Below are 13,491 nucleotides of genomic sequence, written 5' to 3'. Positions count from 1 at the left end.
CTAATTCCTGCTTTTCTTAATCCTAGTAGCAGCGGTCATAAAAGCAATCGAGGATATTGAGGTGGCTGTATTTTAGGTAAATATGTAAAGAGGTTGAAAACTCTCACTACTAGAAAAAGCGGATTCTGAGCCATTGATACTTTTCCTATACTTACGCCTAGCATGCAAGATGTTGTTGTGTATTTTTTTTTTCAATATGAATCGATCAATGTTTTTGGTTCAGAGTCGTGTATGGGTTGATCATATCCGAAGAGTTTATCATAGTCCATAAAATTAAAACAAGGTTCAATGCGTATCGTAATGTTGTCTTGTAAGATGTGTCTTTTGTCATCATCAGAGCTGAATAGTTTATCATAGTCCATAAAATTAAAACAAGTTTTTAGTTTGTAGTGTCCGAGGGCTAGCGTGTGAATGCCGTCTTGTAAGATGTGTCTTTTGTCATCGTTAGCGCTGAGTGCGACTTTGTTGATTAAGATTTATTGATTTTTGAGTTAAATAAATTTCTTATGTAATTAAAAAATGGATGAAATAGATGAATTTGACCTTATTGATATTCTTAGTCGTGAAGAAGTGAAATATTGTAATGAGAAATCTAGAAAATATCTTAAATTAGAAAAAAATGTTCGAAAGCTGCCAAAGTCGGTTAAAAATGCATTTATAGAAATGATTCAAATGCTTCCATTCGAAGAAGTTTTAAAAAGATTAAAATCTGTTATTAATTCATATCATTGTATTGAAATTAAAAAATCAGTGAATAGAAGTTTAGTGTATGGCAACTCAGTAAAAAGAATTTATCGTGATTATAATGAAAAGATTGTTAAGAATGCGAAAGCAAATTTCAATATGAGTAAAATTAAAGATCAATGATTTAAAAAACATTTTCTTCTTTAAAAAATGTTTTTAGCGAGAACAAAGCATGCAGCTGAAATGAAAGCGTTGTTTGATCTTTTGTTCAATAATATGAAGATGGTGTGTTTAACGATAAGTAAAGAAGGAATTTGTGTGAAAACAAAAACAACGATAAATTTAATGTTTGAAGTAAATTTAAATGCTTCTCAATTTGATGAGTATATATTTACGTTTGAGGAACCGTTGTATGTCGGAATTGAAAGCTATATGAGCAAGGTGTTTAAAACGGTGAAAAGTAGTTGCGAGTTGACATTGTCGATTTTGAATGTGGGAAGTTTGGAAATCACCGTGAGATCTTTAGACCAGTTTGCGTATATATTAAGATGGTAATAGAAAGCGTCCAAAACGTGAATTTGAGTGAGCGCTATTCTTTTTGGTTAAAGAGAAGAATTTCAGCTTCTAGGTTTAGGGATATGTGTAATATGATAAAGCCTACATCTGAATTTAAAGTGTGTTTAGAGAAAGGGTTGTTAATATTTTAAATGGATACATGCGATGTATTTTCTGAGAGCTTTAAGTTTGGAGAAGAAACTGAAGATGAATTGAAGGTGAATTTGGTGCGTCGGTCTGATCAGTTGTATCGAGTTTCAAAAATAGTTTCTTTTTCAAGCGTGTTGGATGTGCTTGTAGGAGAGACGTTGATGATTTCATCGACAGGAGAGATTGGAACGGTAAAAGTGTATTTCTGAGAGAAAGATAATGTAAATTTTATATATCTGAAAAATATATAAAATAGGTTAGATTGATTTTTTAAGTAAGTATTTTTGATCTTTAGCATCTCTTTGTTTTAGATGTTCATCGCGTCTTTCTATTTCTTCTATCAATTTTTTAGTTTCCCGATCTAGTGCTGGTTGCATACTGTTTTTGAAATTTTTATCTAGAAGCATACGGGTTCTGAGATAATGGTCATAATTTTTGAATACGTATGTATCATATCTGTTTGTTTCAGCGTCAAAAATTTTAAAGGAGAATGTCATTTTTTTATAGCAAGAAAAAATTTATTTAAGTCATTTTAAAAAGTTTTTTTCTTTGTATAATTTACAAAATTAAATTTAAAAAAGGAATGCTTGAGAAGGGTGAGTTAGGTCCGAGCAATAATCCAGATCCAACAGATTGATATCCTTTTCCATTTTTAACAAAGAGTCCTTCACCAATAGTAGGTTTTACCAGGGGCTACTCTTGTGGCAAGAGTGCTGCCTATCATACCTAATAACGGTAAAAGAGCTCCGATGAATCCACCTTCAATGGTTGAGTTGTATGATAATTGTTTTCTGCTCAGTTTGAGTGTGACTCCTTTACCAGCTTCATACGCTTTTTTAATTTTGTTCAATTGCGCATTAGTGATAGCGAGAACATGTTCACCTTCTAGATCTGAATGGGATAGTCTTATATTGACATCAGTCTTTTCTTGAATGGCTTTTTTTATTTTGTCAGATTGACTTTGTGAAATGTTTATTTTTACTTTTTGGTAGTTGCTCATTTTTTAAATAAAAGAAAAAAATTATCGTTGAACTGCGCTGCTCGTAAAAAGGTCTTGGAGCACAGAGGTTATTCTTTCTCTAACGTGAAATCTAAGGATAATGTCTTCACCTCTAAAGTCGATCAAGTTACCGTTTTGATCTACAATTCTTGTTTCCATTCTTGAAATTCTGCCCACCATGATGGGTAAGTATATCAAGTGGAAAGGTTTTTCGCTAATTTTGTAGCCTGGAGGAGAGTCAGGATGAAAAGAGTAAATGTCAGATGTTCTTTTTCCGTTATCATAAGATGATCCGATAACATCGTTTGTGATTCTGATGATGGTTACATCGTCTATTCTCGAAAGTGCTTCAGACTCGTAATAGTCAATATAACTTGTGACTTTATTTGGATCTGCCGGATCTTCTTTTTTCTCTACATAGGTATATTCTGCTTTATTAAATCCAAGAACAGTGGCTAAACTGTTATTCACGTTAAAATCCACCCAATATTTTGTTGTAGATCCATGTTTTCCAAATTTCAGCGTAGATCTTAAAGTGGTTAGGTTTGCACCGATAACAACACCATCCGCTCTATACAAGTTTCCAACTTGTTTTTTCATTTCATTCTGAAGATAATCATTAATCTCGCTAATTTCATACGCTCCTTCTTCGATGTAAATGGTGTAGCTGTTTGAACCGGCGTTGGGACTGTATCTGAAAACATTATTTGTCGAATTGATGTTGGTGTAACTGTGAACAGTGTCAAAGCCAACAAGAGCCATTTCATACTTTTTATTCGGTTCGAATTCGATGGGGTTGTCAAACTCAGTTTGGATGACGCTGTTTCTTACGGTTGGAGTTTCTTTTTTTGCTTTTGCAAGGAGATAAAATCCGCTCATCTTTTTATATAGAGTTGGGAAAATAAAAATTGTCAAATCCGCTTCGATATTTTCCACAATCCTTTTTTGAGGATAAATCAATGACTGCAAATCCGTGAGGTTGAGACCAACAATATTTACAAATCTTTTTAAACTCTTCTATTTTCATATCGCTTGAAACATGATCTTGGTAAATGTGGTTAATGTTTTTTGAGTCTTGAGGAAACAAGCAAATGAAATTAGCGTTTTCTCGTATGGTTTGTCTAGGTAGCATAAAATAGTTTTGAGCGAGGTAAAAGCAGTCAACGTTAGAGTGTCTTCCTCGGATAGTATTTTTCGCACTTGTTTTGTTTGGTCAATTGCAAATCGTCAAAGATCATTAAATTGTTTTTGGATGAATCAAGATCTTCTGGTTCTGGCACATCGTCAGCAGTTTCGAAAAATTGACACTCCATATCCTCTGTGTTATTCCATTTTTTTGAAATTTCATCAATAACACATTCAGGACTTACGTTTAATTGTTCAATTTTGCTTTGAATGTTAAACAAATCAAGAATAACCTCTTTCGGTAATTTCTTCTCGAACGAGTTTTTTAATATTTTATATTCCGGCTGAAAAAGAGATTTTCCAAACACTTGTAAATGATTATAGTCTAGCCAGCCAGGTCTTAAAAGTAAATTGAGTAGCAGCGTCGTTTTACCACAACCTGATTTTCCAATAATGATTCCACGTATACTTCTAGGCAAAAGTTTGTTGTTTTTCCTTTTGCTTTTATTTACATTCCATGACAAATCAATCACTTCCATTTTTTATTATGTTGAATATAAAAAATGTATTGCGTCAAATGCAAAGGAATAACAGAAACGGACAACTTGCACCATGCTATAAGCAAAAGCAATAGAAATATGCTTAAAGGAACTTGCGTCATCTGCGGGATAAAAAAGAACAAATTTATTTCTGCGCATGCGCTTAGCGGAGGAGACTTGGTGGAATCGATCAACAAACTCTCAAACAAAATAAAGCTTCCATGGGCAAAGTTTCCAGGAGAAATGCACGTTCCAGGTATGAATTTTGCAGGACCTGGCACCAATTTAGACAAAAGACTCACTTCCACAGACATGTATCAAGAGTGGAGCAAACCGGTGGATAGAGTAGACAATGCAGCATATCACCACGATTTAGCTTACAAGTATTTTAACGACAAGCAAAACAGAAATTTAGCAGATGGAATGATGCTTGAAGAAATGGATTCTATACAAAATCCAACTCAGAGAGAAATAAGCGAGCGAAAAATCATCGAACCCATCATCAAAGCCAAAGCCAAATTCGGATTAGGTGTTAAAAAAAATAATACAGTGAAAAAAATTTTTTGATTTTGAGTTAAATAAAATTCTTGTATATAGAAAAGAAATGAGTTTTATTACAATTGAAAGTTTTGATGAGAGTAAATTATCAGTTGGAGAAATTTACACAGCAACCAAACCAGTAGCCTATCAAAAAATACCATTAAAATATTCTTATTCAACTGGAGATGGTCCACTTGTATAACGAACACCTATGTTATTTTCATATGGTGTATGTGAGAATAAAGATCCGACGACACAAAAACTGAATGGTTATTCCATGTCCTTTGTTTGCTTTGATGCTAAAAAGGGAAAGACAGAAGAAAAGTTTATTAGCACAATGGAAAAGATTACTTTGTTCATTAGAAGTGAAGTGGATAAATTGTCAGCCAAACTTAAAAAGGGAGGAAGAAAAAAGCAAATTAATTCAGACGAATTGAGTATTTTAAAATATAAGCCTGATCATCCTGAAGCAGCGCCAGTGTTTTATGCTAAAATGCTTATAAATAAATATGAGAATGACGAAATACTCATTACTTCTGTATTTTATAGAAAGAAAACAGATATTGATATAAAAAATGGTATCAAAGGAGAACGTCATAATAGAAATTTAGTATGCTCTTCTGGACATAATTTCCTCAATCAAAAATGTTACGTCATTGGAGGACTTAGAATTGAGGGAGTGTATATAGGTGCTTCTATTATGTCTATTCAAGTTAAACTGGTAGAAGCAGTCATCGTGAAAAATGTAACTTTTTCTCATATCAGTATGATGGGAGACTTGGATTTAGAGGTTAAAGAATCGGACAATGATGAAATGTAAACTCTATGGAATTCTTCTAAATTTTAAAATTTTTCTGAATTTTAAAATGATCAACGTTGAAGGAATTGTACTACCGAACAAACCTCTAACCAACTTTCAATTAATAGATGCTGTGAAAAAGCTCAAAATTAAAAACTTTAGAGATGTTTTTGTGAGGGATGAATTACCAAAAAATCCAAGAAAAAAAGAATGTGGTATTGTCAACACGGGGGATTCTAGTACAGATGGATTTCATTGGATCTGTTGGTATAAAGACGGGGATAAAAAATACAGCTTTGACTCTTATGCTCAGCCTCCTCTTATTGAGCTCGTAGACTACTTGAAAAGTCCTATCTTTTACAACAGTGAAAGGGTACAATTTGGTAACACTTCTTATTGTGGCCACTTGTGTCTTTACGTCTTGAAAAAATTACAGAAAGGGGATGACTTTCAAAGCGTTGTCAACACACTTTGGTAAAAAAAAGTCGTGTCTATATAAAATGATTGACAAATTTGGAAGAACTGAATTGGGAAGGTATTTTTATAATCCTTCTTCATCAACAGCTGTAACAGGTGATCTCTATGTCAGAACAGATGGAAACAGCACCATCACTGCAGATTTGGATTACAACTCTCATAAAATCATCAACTTGGGTGAACCGACTAACGCACACGATGCTGCCACTAAAAATTACGTGGATACGCATGCGTCAGGAGGAACGACTGTAGGTACAACAGATTTGGATTTAAATTTTCACAAGGCGATCAATTTGAACGAACCGACCAATCTTCATGATGCTGTTACAAAAAATTATGTAGACGTCAGCTCGAGTCTGTGTGTTAAAACAGACGGATCCAGTACAATCACGGGAATCATCGACATGAACTCTCACAAGTTGATTAATGTGAGCAATCCTACCAATTTAAAAGACGCTGCGACAAAAGGGTATGTAGACACCAAAGTCTCTTACAATACTATTTCTTACGTAGACATTAACATGGCAGCTCATAAATTGATTAATTTAGCTGAACCTATATCAGCCTCAGATTCAGCTACGAAAAATTACGTAGACACGCATGCTTCAGGTGGAACAACTGTGGGAACTGCAGATTTGGATTTGAATTCGCACAAATTAATCAACGTGGTTGATCCTTCAAACGCACAGGATGGAGCGACAAAAAATTATGTGGACTTGCTGTTGCAAAAATCGAGTCTGACCAGTGTCGTTCCAAGCTCAAGTTTCACCAGTTTGGGATTCAAGTCTCAGACGGTAGCAGCGTTAACGACTTCTCCTGTGTTTGCGTTTTCTGGAAAATCTGGAGTGTTGAGAAGATTGTGGTTAGCTTTATACAGCACCTCTGGCACGAATATTCCAGGCCAAGTTTTCAATCGAATCTTCACAGACGGAGAAATTAACGTTGGGAATTATTCAGAAACAACAGAAGGAATCGGTGTGGACAATACCGGTCTTGCTACTGATTTGCTTTTTTCTCCTTTGGGAGGAGCTTTTTACACCAATTCTTTGCAAGGTTGCAACATGTTTAGCACCACTTCCTTGGGAGGATATTTCACCTTGGACATGCCTTTCAGAAACGACATCTCCATTCAACTGGTGAACAGAAATGCTACTGCCATCACGTATTGGATTCAACCGTTCATTTCCACACTTGCTTCTATTCCTGCGACCATCCCTCTTTTCAAGCTGTACTGCAGAACGTTTCGATATTTGAACACCACTTACGGCAGCGAATACGTTTTGCTGAACACCAACGGAAAAGGAAATGGTGTGTTTTTGAAATACATCAGGATGCACATCATCGGCTCCTCAGGAAACTGGTGGGAATCTAGAGTCAGAATGTATGATGGAAATTTACCTCCAGGCAACGGAACCGTTCTCACTCCTTGGACGTCTTACAACACCAACAATTACACGTATTTTCCAGGATATGACGCAGACAGCACATGCTTCTTTTCATCGTCAGGACTGGAAGATTTTTACTTGTCGTCATGGAATGGATTAAATGTGACTTCTTTTAACAATAAATCGACTGGGCTTCTTTATCAATCCACATCCTCTATCAGCTCTACATCCACTATTTCTTTTTACAGAAATTTTGGAGAAGCAGATTCTATGCCTACTGTCGCAGCTGGTAGAAGACTCGTCGTCACGCTCAACTCTGGTGATGCGCAAGTCAGTCAATCTGGAAGCTTTAACCTTCTTCTCGGACAAGTCTATTATTACGCTTAATGTACAGATGAAAAAAAATTTTTGAAAATGACTTAAATAAAAAATCTTAAGATATAAAAAATGAGTTATAGACAGCGTGCGATGATAGAACGACTAACTGCAATGTATGAAAGGACAGAGCCTCCAACGCCGGAAGAAATGGGTAGTCTTTTAATAGAAGAGATAGAATTGATAGAAAGAGATGAATTTACTGATGAAATAGAAAAAATTTATAGAAAAGTTGAAGAAAGACAAAGAGAAATGAATTGCAGACAGCGTGCGATGATAGAACAACTAACTGCAATGTATAAAAGGACAGAGCCTCCAACGTTGGAAGAAATGGATAGTCTTGAAAAAGATGAGTCAGAATTGATAGAAAGAGATGAATTTACTGATGAAATAGAAGAAATTTATAGAAAAGTTGAAGAAAGATATTCTTCTACCCTAAGCCTAAGCGATGATGAAGAGGAAGAAGAAATGAGTTACAGACAGCGTGCGATAATAGAACGAATAAATGCAATTGATGAAAACGTAACTTGTGAAGATCTGGATAGTCTTGAAAAAGATGTGTTAGAATTACAAAGAATAGGTGAATTAACTGATGATATACTTGAAATGTTTGAAGATTTAAATGATTATAGATATAGTAATTATAGATATAGGTATAATCGTTACGATAGTGATGATGAAAGCGATGAAGAAGAAATCGATGATGAAACGTATGAGAGTATAAGGTATTTGTGGAATGGGTATGAAAGCGAAGAAGAAATTGATGATGAAAGCGTAGAATACATTGATGAGGAGGAGGAAGAAAGAAATAGATTAAAGATTAAAGCATTGTGTAAAGGTTTTCATAATGATAAACATAGAGTGTGCGCTTCTGCTGCTTAAACATTTAGATTTTTAATTCTCTTTGAAGAATTGAAAAATTCAAGATGGAGGTTGTTGATATGTATGGAATAAAATGATGTATAAAAAATAATTTTTTTGTAATAAAAATGGAAACTCAATATAAAAAATTTTTTCATTATGATCGAAAGACGTGTAATAAATCATTTCTTTTTTTCGACATGTATTTGAAGCACCCTCCCTCAAAAGTAGGAGCTAGATATGAAATATTTGCTCAAAAAGACATCACACTAAATAAACTGAGTCATCAGAAAATAACTTTTATGTTTGGAATAAAACTTAAAAGCGGATTAGCTTTAGTGAATTTGAGGGAAAGCCTAAAATCAAAACTGGATTATTTCGGCCACAGCATGATGATATCATAGTCAGTGGATAATGTGATCATGGAGATTTTAAATAACAGCAAGTCAGATGTCATTATTAAAAAAGGGGAAAGTTTATGCTTTGTCAATTTCATTAATGAGTGAAAAAAAATATATTTTTTCGTTTAATAAAAATGGAATACAATTACGATGCTAAATATAAACTTTATCCAGTTCTTCCAACAGCTCCTGCAGATGAAGGGCACAATTACCGTCTTCAGAAAATAAGTGAAATCCAAAAAGAGATGGACAACGAGAGGAAAAAGAGAGTACATATGAGCAAAAAGTACCATCGCGCTTTCAGAATCATTTCTTTTGTAGACACTACGTTGCAAGCAGGTGGGGTTGCACTTGGAGTTGTTGGAATTGGAACTTTGAGCACCATCGCTGCTGCCCCTGTTGCGATTGCGTGTGAAGGTGTGGCTATTGGCATGGGGTTTTTATCCATTGTAGGAGGACAAGTCAACAAAAAACTAGCATTAAAAGCGGAGAAGCATGAAAAGATCAAAGTGTTGGCAGAGTCGAAATTGAACACCATCAACAGTCACATTTCAAAGGCTTTAGTAGACAACGTTGTGAGCGATTCAGAGTATGAATTGATTTTAGACGAGCTTCAAAAGTTTAAGAGCCTGATGAAAGAAATAAGAACTAAAACAAAAATCAACATTGACGAGATAACCAAAGAGTCGTTGATCCAAAAAGGAAGAGAAGACGCGATAAAAGCGTTCAATAATATGTTTAAGAAAAATTAGATTTTTCAACGGATTCGCAAGCGAATCTAAGAAATCGTAGATTTCCATGGATTCAAAGAATCTAAGAAAAACTAATTTAAAAATCACAGATAAGTTTGTGTTTTACGTTTTTTTTCTTGTGTTTTAAAAAATGTCCTTTTTTAAAATACTAGACCCTAACATGAGGGATGAAATTGTGAGAGAATTTGTTGAAAGAAGAAAAAGAATATATCAAGATAGTTTGAATGAGAATATTTATGATGCTAATCTTCAGACTGATTTGAGCAAGCTTTACAAGCCTCTGATTGAAAGCAATGAAAAGATGCAAAACGAACTAAAGAGCATCGCATACAAAGAGGTTGAACTATTAGAAAAGGAGAGTTCTGGCTCATTTTCATTTTGATGCTCATTTTGATATTTTTTGTTGATTGAGGGGTGTAAATGTATCGTTGCTAATTTTGATATTTTTTGTGAATTGAGGGGTATAAATGTATCGATGCCCATTTTGATATTTTTTGTTGATTGAGTGGTGTAAATGTTTTGATTTTTTTTTTTGTTGATTGATGGGTGTGAAAATGTTTCGATGCCCGTTTTGATTTTTTCATGAGGATCCATGAAAAAAATTAATGGGTGTAAAGGTGTTGAAATCGTTCGCGAAAAATTAATTTTTCTTTTTATTCTTGTTGTTGTTCGTGTTTTTCTTCGAGAATGGACTTGTAGAGTTCAATTTCTCGGTGAGCAAAACCTTTGTCCCTTAAGTATTCGATGAATTTAATGCTTCTGATTTTTCCGTCGTCGTTTCGCAAGATTCTCATTTTATTTGGTCAAGAAAAAAAAATTTTTTTTCACAAAATTAAATTTAAAAAAGGGATGTTTGAGAATGGGGAGTTCGGTCCGAGAAGCAATCCGGATCCGATGGATTCGTAACCTTTTCCGTTTTTGATGTAAAGACCGTCTCTGACGGAGCCTCCTTTGATCCAGGGTGTTAAAAATAATCCGTTTCCTCTGTGAGTGCCCATTTTCATTCCGTGTCCATTTTTTTTGAGGTAAACGACACCTCTTCCTGAAATTTTGTCGATCACAGTGGACCCAAGTGAAGAGGCAGCACCACCTAATAAACCAGTGGCAACAACGGGAGCGGCTCGAGCAGCAAGCATTCCCAATAAAGGTAAAAGAGCTCCGATGAATCCTCCTTTGACATTTGCGTTGTGTTCCACTTGAGTCTTGCTCATTTTAATGGTGACTCCAACTCCTCGATGGAGAGCGTCCAAAATTTGTTGGTGTTGTGTGTGTGTCACAAGCAAAACGTCGTTTCCGCGGAAATCCTCTCTTGAAATCCGGATGCTGACGGGTTTTCCTTCGATCATGGATTTTTTTATTTTTTCGATCTGTCCATGGGACAAGTTTAATTTGACACTGATGTATTTGCTCATTTTTTTCACGAGGGAAAAAAAAATTTATTTCACTTCTCGAATGTGATATCGGATCGTGACGTCCTCTCCGCGAAAGTCGATTAAATTTCCGTTTTGATTGACAATGCGTGTGATCATCGTGGAAATTTCATGTACCTTGACAGGGAGGTAGACCAAATGGGTGGGTCTTTCGATGATTTTGAATCCAGGACCGACCGATGGGTAAAAGGAGTAAATGCAATTGAGTTGTGAGCCGTTGATGTAGGCTGATCCGATGACGTTGTTGACGATTCTGATCGTGTTGACGCTTGAAATCCTGACAATGTCGTCGGACTCGTATTCTGAATTGGAGTCCAATTGTCTTTTTGTGAATCCCAAAAGAGAGGCGATGCTGTTTTCGACGTTCAGGTCCATCAAATAATTTACTCCGAGTTTGACGGTTGATTTCAAAGTGTTTGAGTTGGATCCGATTTTGATGTTTTCAGGTGAGTAGCTGATCTTATTCACAGCGACGTAACTTGCGCCTTGTGACGAATAATTTTTGATTGTGTTTGAGACGGTTTTTTGCAAATAATTGTTGATGTCGATGATGTCGTAGCTTCCGTCTGGGATGACAACGTTTTCCCAATTGGCTCCGTTGTTCATGCTGTACCGGAAAGAATTGTTTTTGCTTGTGATGTTTGGAAAGCTGTTGTACGTCTCCAGACCGAGAAAAGCCATCTCGTATGTTTTTTCTTTTTCAAAGACAATTTTGTCCAAAAATTCTGTTATTATTACGTTGGAATTTCCATCCACATCGATGATGATGCCAGACATTTTTTCTTAATGGACAAAAAATTTTTCAAATCCGAAAGCGGATTGTGGAAAATTCTTCGAATTTTTTAAAAGGATTCTTTCGGGAAAAAAAAATCGTCGAATCCGCTTCGATATTTTCCCTCGTATTTTTTTGAGGTTAAATCGATGACGGCGAATCCATGGTGTTGAGACCAGCAACGCTTGCAAAATTTTTTGAATTCTTCTTTTCCCATGTCGCTCGAAACGTGGTCTCGAAAAATGTGGTCCATATTTTTTGAATCTTGAGGAAACAGACAAATGAAGTTGGTGTTTTCTCGGATGGTTTGTCGTGGGAGCATGAAGTAATTTTGAGCGAGGTAGAAGCAGTCGACGTTGGAGTGTCTTCCGCGGATGTAATATTTTTCGCACTTGTTTTGCTTGGTTAATTGAAGGTCGTCAAAGATCATCAAATTGTTTTTTGTTGAATCGAGGTCTTCAGGTTCAGGAACATCGTCAGCCGTTTCGAAAAATTGACAATTCATGTCCTCGGTTTCGGAAAAATTTTTTGAAAGGTCGTTAATGACGCATTCAGGGTTTAAATTCAATTTTTCCATTTCGTTTTGCACCTTGAACAAATCGAGAATGATCTTTTTCGGCAAATTTTTTTCGAACGAGCTTTTCAGTATTTTGTACTCGGGTTGGAAAAGAGATTTTCCAAAGACTTGCAAATGGTTATAATCCAGCCATCCAGGTTTGAGCAGTAAATTGAGAAGCAAGGTTGTTTTTCCGCAACCGGACTTTCCAACGATGATTCCTCGAATGCTTCTAGGCAAAAGCGGGTTGTTGTCTCTTTTGCTTTTGCCAATATTCCATGACAAATCGGTCACTTCCATTTTTTTGATGAAAAAAAAATTTTTTATCAATAAAATGTACTGCGTCAAATGCAAAAGAGAAACCGAAACCATTCATTTGAGAAACGAGGTGTCAAAAAACAACAGAAACATGATCAAAGGAACATGTGATTCTTGTGGAACGACCAAATGCCAGTTTGTTTCTTCGCATGCAACAAAAGGGGGTGACTTGGTCGAATCGATCAACAATTTTTCAAAAAAAATAAAGCTTCCGTGGGCAAAATTTCCAGGAGAAATGCATATTCCAGGAATGAATTTTGCAGTACCTGGCACAAACCTGGACAAAAGGCTCACATCCACCGACATGTATCAGGAGTGGAGCAAACCGGTGGACAGAGTGGACAATGCGGCATATCACCATGATTTGGCATATAAATATTTGACCGACGTTCGAAGCAGAAATTTGGCAGATCAAATGATGCTTGAAGAAATGAACTCCATTCCAAACCCAACTCAAAAAGAAATAAACGAAAGAAAGCTCATTGAGCCCATCATCAAAGCCAAAGCCAAATTCGGATTGGGTGTCTCTGTGAATCCAAAGGGTTCTAAAAAAAAAAATTTTTTTCAAGTTTGAAATGGACGGACCAGCTTGCAGAGGAGCTTCACAAACCGGTCGTTCGCCATTTTAAAAAAAGAAAAGTGTTTGTGAACGACATCGATGAAATATGGGCTGCCGATTTGGTTGACATGCAATCGTTTTCAAAATTCAACAATGGAATAAAATATTTGCTCATGGTGATCGACGTGTTTTCAAAGAATGGATGGATCGTTC

The sequence above is a fragment of the Hydra viridissima genome, unplaced genomic scaffold, assembly GCF_058129835.1.
Source record: "Hydra viridissima isolate aposymbiotic clone 2 unplaced genomic scaffold, HvirCarnegie_v1 scaffold_5, whole genome shotgun sequence".
NCBI classification, from domain to species: Eukaryota; Metazoa; Cnidaria; class Hydrozoa; order Anthoathecata; family Hydridae; genus Hydra; species Hydra viridissima.
This window is presented reverse-complemented; position numbering follows the sequence as displayed.